We start from the raw sequence: 6911 nt of genomic DNA on the forward strand, positions 1-6911 counted from the left end.
AGGGGATTGGGGAAGGGATGGAGTGGGAGTTTGGGGTTAGTAGATGCAAACTATTACGTATAGAATGGATAAACAACAAGGTCCTACTGCATAGCACAGGGAACTATATTCAATGTACCATGATAAACCATAACGGAAAAGAATATTAAAAAAAGAATGTATATATATATATATATATATATATATATATATATATATATATATAACTGAATCACTTTGCTGTACAGAAGAAATTAATACAACATTGTATACCAACTATACTTCAGTTAAAAAAATTTTTTTAATAAAAAAAATGATGGAGGAAAAGCAGGTAGAAACCAGTCCTGGGGAAACCAAAACATATGGTCAGCCTCTTCTTAAAGACACTAACAAAATAAGACGAAATATTAAGCCTGAACCCACATAGCCAAAAGTTAAGGGTTGTTGGAGAGAAAAACAACAACCTCTACCCTCTTAGTTGAGTTTTAGGGGGGCTGTAAGTTAAACTGATGAAAGACAGATTAGCAAGAAAAAAAAACAGATATAAACTTATGCACAGGAATTCACAAAGAAATGTAACTCAAAGAGGCAGTTAGAATTTGGGATGTACGCACCTTCTGACTAGGGCAGAGGTCCCCAACCCCTGAGCCGTGGACCAGTATAGGTCCACAGCCTGTTAGGAACTGGGCCGTACAGCAGGAGGTGAGTGGTGGGCGAGCGAGCAAAGCTTCATCTGCCGCTCCCCATCACTCCCCATTGCTCCCCATCGCTCCCAGCCGCTCCCCGTCGCTCCCCACCACCCACCACCACTCCCCACCGCTCCCCGTCGCTCCCCATCACTCCCCATCGCTCCCCGTCGCTCCCCGTCGCTCTGCGTCGCTCCCCATCCCTCCCCATTGCTCGAGTTACTGCCTGAACCACTCCCCCACCCTGTCTGTGGAAAAACTGTCTTGCATGAAACCGGTCCCTGGTGCCAAAAAGGTTGGGGACCACCGGACATGAGGATAGCTGGGGCAGAAGGTCACTTCTAGGAGAACAAATGAGTTATTAGAAGGGGAGGGGGAGAAAGGGGACTTATGAAAAGACAAGTGACTTTTTGGAAATACCAATGGGCCCTTAGGAGAACAGTTGGGAGGTATGACAGTTTCTGTGACCATGTCAGTTTGGTGCAGTGCCAACTTCTTGTCTCCAAACAGAGAAGATTAGAATTCTTCCTTGGGTGGGGATTTATGAAAATTGAGTTTTTTTCCTTTTTTTTTGGTAGGCTCTGCATTCAGGCAGATAAAGGAGTTGAGGCACTCAAATGCCTGAGGTCAAAATAATTCCTATGCCACAAGTGGCATATTTGGGGGGTGGTATATCATCATGACCCCCTTCAGTGTTCACAAAGTGGATTGGGTTTGAGTACTTAGATTTTCTTACTGGAAAGTTCTTTGACATCATGTAGGTTATGTGGTTTTATTTTTCTTTTTTTTTTGGCTGCGTTGGGTCTTCGTTGCTGCACGCGGGCTTTCTCTAGTTGTGGCGAGCGGGGGCTACTCTTCATTGCAGCGCGCGGGCTTCTTACTGCTGTGGCTTCTCTTGTTGTGGAGCACTGGCTCTAGGTGCATGGACTTCAGTAGTTGTGGCACGTGGGCTCAGTAGTTGTGGCACACGGGCTTAGTTGCTCCATGGCACAAGCGATCTTCCTGGACCAGGGCTGGAACCCGTGTCCCCTGCATTGGCAGGTGGATTCTTAACCACTGTGCCACCAGGGGAGCCCTTATTTTGCTATTTTTAAGTTTGGGAATGAAGCTTTTTCCAAACTAAAATTGTTTATAGGCTATTATAACTAGATTAAAATATCTAGGCTATTCACCACTTGAAATGGCCCTAATGTCTTCATTCATCAAATCAGGGTATCGAAATAACATCATAATAACCAATTTAATTTAGAAAATATAAGTAAAAACTTACAATGAGGGTGCTTTATAAAGGAAATATAGTCTTCTCCTCTGTTGTGATATGTAATCATATATACTTAATTTAAAAGGGAAATAGAACTTATAAGTTTATTGAATTATTAAATACCTCCCACAATATTAAAAATTGCTATTTTGTTGTTTGCTTTATGTAGATTTGCCAATAGAATTGCGTTTTACTTGATGAATGAGGATTTTGGAAGGAGGCTGCTGTCAGGCAACTTAGCAGTAAAACAAAATAGTGAAGAAGACATTAGATTTTTATTGCTAATTTACTTCCTTGGTTTCTCATTGCACAGGGGTAATTCCCTCATCAAAGTGAGGCAATAAGGCCTGATGGACCTTCCCAATAAATGTGCCTCATCTTCAGAATGTGGGCGGTGCCGTGTTTGCTCAATTTTAGTGCATCCTAAGACAAATGAAATTGGGGGAACTTCCATGAAATGAAGCTATTTTCTGCAGGGTCTGTTCCTCACAAGCTATATTGCAGCTGCAGTAAAAATGAGGAGAAAATAAACCATCTGGTTTAGAACCAAATCAACCAACCAAAAGAATACAAACAAAAAGCAAATAACAAACAGAAGGCTCCCAAATGCTCCTCCACCAATACACCTGTGAAGACAGAAATCGGTTTATCTAAAATATGTATATACTAGATGCTTACAATTGTGTTGAACAGATGGATGGATGGATGGCAGGAATAATGTCATCCACCCTTCCCTGTACTCCTCTCAGTATGTAGCATATCTCAACCCCGAAAACGGGGAGCAGAAAGAAAGAGAGAGACTGAGAGAGGGAGAAAAGCAATATCAATGGAAGCCCACACTCTAAAGCATAAGAAATATACCTTCACTGGGTATTTAGATTGTTGTGGCGAGTTGTTTTATAATTGCTGCTCCAAGGAGAAAAAAAAATGAGGCACAGTCAAAATACATGCCATGAGGCAGTGGACAGGGAAAAAGTCTCAAAGGGCACAGGTCCCTGACTAGAGGGAACCTCTCATGACTCTGATCTGCTCTCACCACCCCCTACCCCTGTGGAATTCCCCACTGGAAGAGCACAGATCAGAGAACGACCATCCTCCCTTTCCCAGCTCATGCTGACATTTTTACCCCTTTCTAAATGTATACAGTAAAGATATTCACTAGCCATTGTCAGTAGTTAGAGAAAGGGATCTGAGAAAAAGAAAAAAGAAAAGGATCCAATACGAGCTGAGATGTATACAAATTATATACGGAATTTCTATTTATTGGTGGAAATGGCAAATATAGATATGTCATATAGAGTCCCTTGGGGGAGATATTTGTTCCAATGGCCTGGACCTCAGTAAAGCTAAGGCAGAAGGGTCCCACTGTGTGACAGCTCTGAGCTTCTTCACTGTTAACGGAAGAGCACTGACCCTCTCCAGGTGAGCCCTGGGGCACCAGAGCTCAGGGAGCCCAAGGAACAGCGGAAGCCACGTAAGTGTGTTTACCCAATAAATTCACGTTGATCCATCTGTAAGTAGGAATCTGTGATTTGAAAGCTTTCCCAGGTAGTGACAGCGATTTCTGAAACTAATTAAGCAAGAAGAAGTGCATGAAACTGAGAAAGGACGCAAGTTTAAGGGAAACATTGGGCCATGGCACAATCAGAAGAGGCTTCCGAAGTAGCTGAGGAAGGTTTACTGACTGTTCTTGACCTACAGACTTCACTTCATTTTGCTTATGTTGCTTAACCGCAGAAAGGGAAAATAATCAAAAGCAATGGATGTGGGCATTACTTTCCTCATAGTGACTGCTGTGATCTGATGGGAATTAATATTCTTAAATTTCTCCAAAACACATTGCATTTGACCAACTGTGCTGCTTCTTCTAAATCATCAGAAGTGGAGCAAGGCTTACCATACACGTAGCAAAGCTGTTTTAGTTGTTGTTTCTGATTGCTAAGGTCACCAACTCTAATTTTATTGAAGTTAAACTTGGCTGTTAATTAGCTGTATAACCATGGATAAATGACCCAATACCTGTAATCTAGAGTATTCATTCCTAAATTGTGCTGGATTCTAAAGTCCCTTATAAATGGATGTTGGAAGGAGGAGATGGTGAATAACATCCTCTAAACTGAGAAGGAACTTTAAGACTAAAAACTGAAGCAGGCAACGCCGTAAAGCGCAATTGTGAGGTTCATCGTGGGTAACTTACATACAGGCAGTATCGGGCGGGTGACCATCCAGAGACATTCATAGCTGTGCCGCCGAAAGGGGTACATGGGGATTTAAACGGGCCAAAGCTACAAACAGAATCTGACTGCTAGGGAGAAGCACGTCCACAGGGATGGGCACCAGAGGTTCCCGCACACACACTTGGGGTGGGGGTCGGGGGGTCTTACGACCATTACTCATCTGTGTCAGCAAAAGGCATTCTTCCGGGGCTTCCCTGGGCGTCCAGTGCTAAAGAATCCCCCTTCCAGTGCGGGAGACAGGGGTTCAATCCCTGGTCAGGGAATTAAGATCCCACGGGCCACAGGGCAACGAAGCCCGCGCACCACAACTAGAGAGAAGATCCCGAGTGTCTCACCTAAGACCCGACACAGCCAAAAATCAATCAATAAAATATATTTTTAAAAAAGGCATTCTTCCAGTTTTCATATCCCATGAAGGCAAGGGTAAAGGTTGACAGGGAACCTATCTGACTTGGGCGCACTCCTTGCGAGTTAGGCTAAAGCCCAGTCATGCAGAAAGGGGAGGGGGTAGGACTGGGGGCCTGAGATGGAGCTGACACAATGTCGTCAGTGTGGTTCAGCCACACGGTGGAAAATTCTGTGATTTTAGAGTAAGAAGAAAACAAGAAAGGGATCCAGGTTACACTATACGAACTTAATCTGGAGAACATGGAACGTATTTTCCCTGGCTCGGAGGGTTGGAATAAGAGTAATCATCATCAGTGTCAGACTGAACAAAATAAATGTATCCACACTCCAAAATGACGTTAAGGATTGATACATATACACTAATATGTATAAAATAGATAACTAATAAGAACCTGATGTATAAAAAATAAATAAATAAAATTAAATTTTAAATAATAATTTTTTTTTTTTTTTTGCGGTACGCGGGCCTCTCACCGTTGTGGCCTCTCCCGTTGCGGAGCACAGGCTCCGGACACGCAGGCTCAGCGGCCATGGCTCACGGGCCCAGCCGCTCCGCGGCATGTGGGATCTTCCCGGACCGGGGCACGAACCCGTGTCCCCTGCGTCGGCAGGCGGACTCTCAACCACTGCGCCACCAGGGAAGCCCAAAAAATAATAATAACTTTTTAAAAATGAGATAAGGGACCATAGGACACTCAGAGATGCTAAGCGACTGGCAGTGTATTAATTCTATCAGCTACTGAGTCACTCATTCATCAAACATTTATTGAGTGCTGAATGGCAGACACTAAACATACAAGTTCTCAAAAACCTATAATAGTGCTTCATGGAAAAGCCTTCTCCTACGAAGCTGTTCCCATAACTGAATTCACAAGGAGGCTAGTCAAAGAGTCTGTAAACCTGGCCAGCAGGCTGAAAACCTGCTTATCGGATTACAACACCCCAGCCAGAGCTCATGTTTAAAGGAAAACCATTCTTAACAGTCATCTCACTCTCCTTTACTATTGTTTTTTAATAGATGACTGGAGATTTCTCAAAGGATAGGGTAAAAAGAAAAGGTAAGAAGATACGGAGTGCTTTTGAAGTCTTTAAATTTTCTAAAATAAAAATGCCCTGTTATCTTCAATATAAGGAAGGAAACTAGGAACGACACATCCTTAGTAGTGCAAAAAAGGAGAGCCTTCCTTTTCCTAAATATTCCCCTCTGGCCCAACCAGCTAATAGAAGTCCTGCCAGGGAGCAGGGGAAAGACAGCAGTTCTCAACTCCGTATTGGGTCTACTTGTGTACCTTGATCAGTTATAAGGTGGCTCACAACTAATTTAGTAATAACATGTAAAGCTCCAAAGTTTGCAAATTTTTTATTGAGTTAAAGGAATCTGCATTTTTTTCCTAAAAGAACGTCCGTCCCACTCACTTGTGCTCTGATATGCTTTCTCAGTAGCACGAGAAAGGGGTAGAGTTCGTTAGTCCTGAGAGTTGAGGGTAACCTGGGCTCTGAGCACAAAGACTCGAGCAGATGCCTTGGGTTGGGGGTTCCTCCTGAATTCACCACCAGCCGTTCCCTCTTTTACCTCCTAGGATCTGTGGTCTCCCATGGTAGGGGAGAGGGGATGATAAGCACTTTCCCTCCCCAGGAAAGTTTTGAGAAAACAGTGCACAGCCTATGGAAAATACAAGGCCGTTTACTCTGCCCCAGCGTGATCGTGAAAAGCAAACCAGTGAAGAACAAAATTTCATCTACTCGGGCAAACACTTCTGATAAAGCCAGATTCAAACTCTTACGTATCCAATGTTAACAAACTAGGTGGCATTCCCTCTGCCAACACTAAGCAGGCTTCCATTTTTCAAACACTGGTTTCAAATTTCTCGTAAAGGAGGCAGAGAAAAAGCACATCAAACAGCTCACTGATATTTTCCAACCTGGCAGGAAATGTTCCAGCTGTACCAGTCGTTGGAAAGGGAACACTATGATCTCAATGGCCAGTTTTTACCCATCTAATAAGTAAATAGCCTAGGCCCAATATTTACAGGCAGCTACACCGTGCCGTACTTGATAAATACTCCTGTGTGGCTGCCTTAAAGCAAAACAAAGGACGCTGCTGGATGACAAGGCAGCTGCAAAAATTAACATTCGATCCCAGAGGAGAATGTAGTTTCAGGATCACAGAAGCAATCCCTGGCATGAGAGATACCTGTTACAAAAGAGTGATGATTACTAAAAGAGCAAGAAGCCACTGCAGGTATAGTTAAAGCATCCTGCAATCATTTGTGAGATAAGTAACACTGCCTAGAGTTGAGCACAGTAAGATAACTGAAAACTACAATTCCACTTTATCAT

Source organism: Stenella coeruleoalba, assembly GCF_951394435.1.
Source record: "Stenella coeruleoalba genome assembly, chromosome: 7".
NCBI classification, from domain to species: Eukaryota; Metazoa; Chordata; class Mammalia; order Artiodactyla; family Delphinidae; genus Stenella; species Stenella coeruleoalba.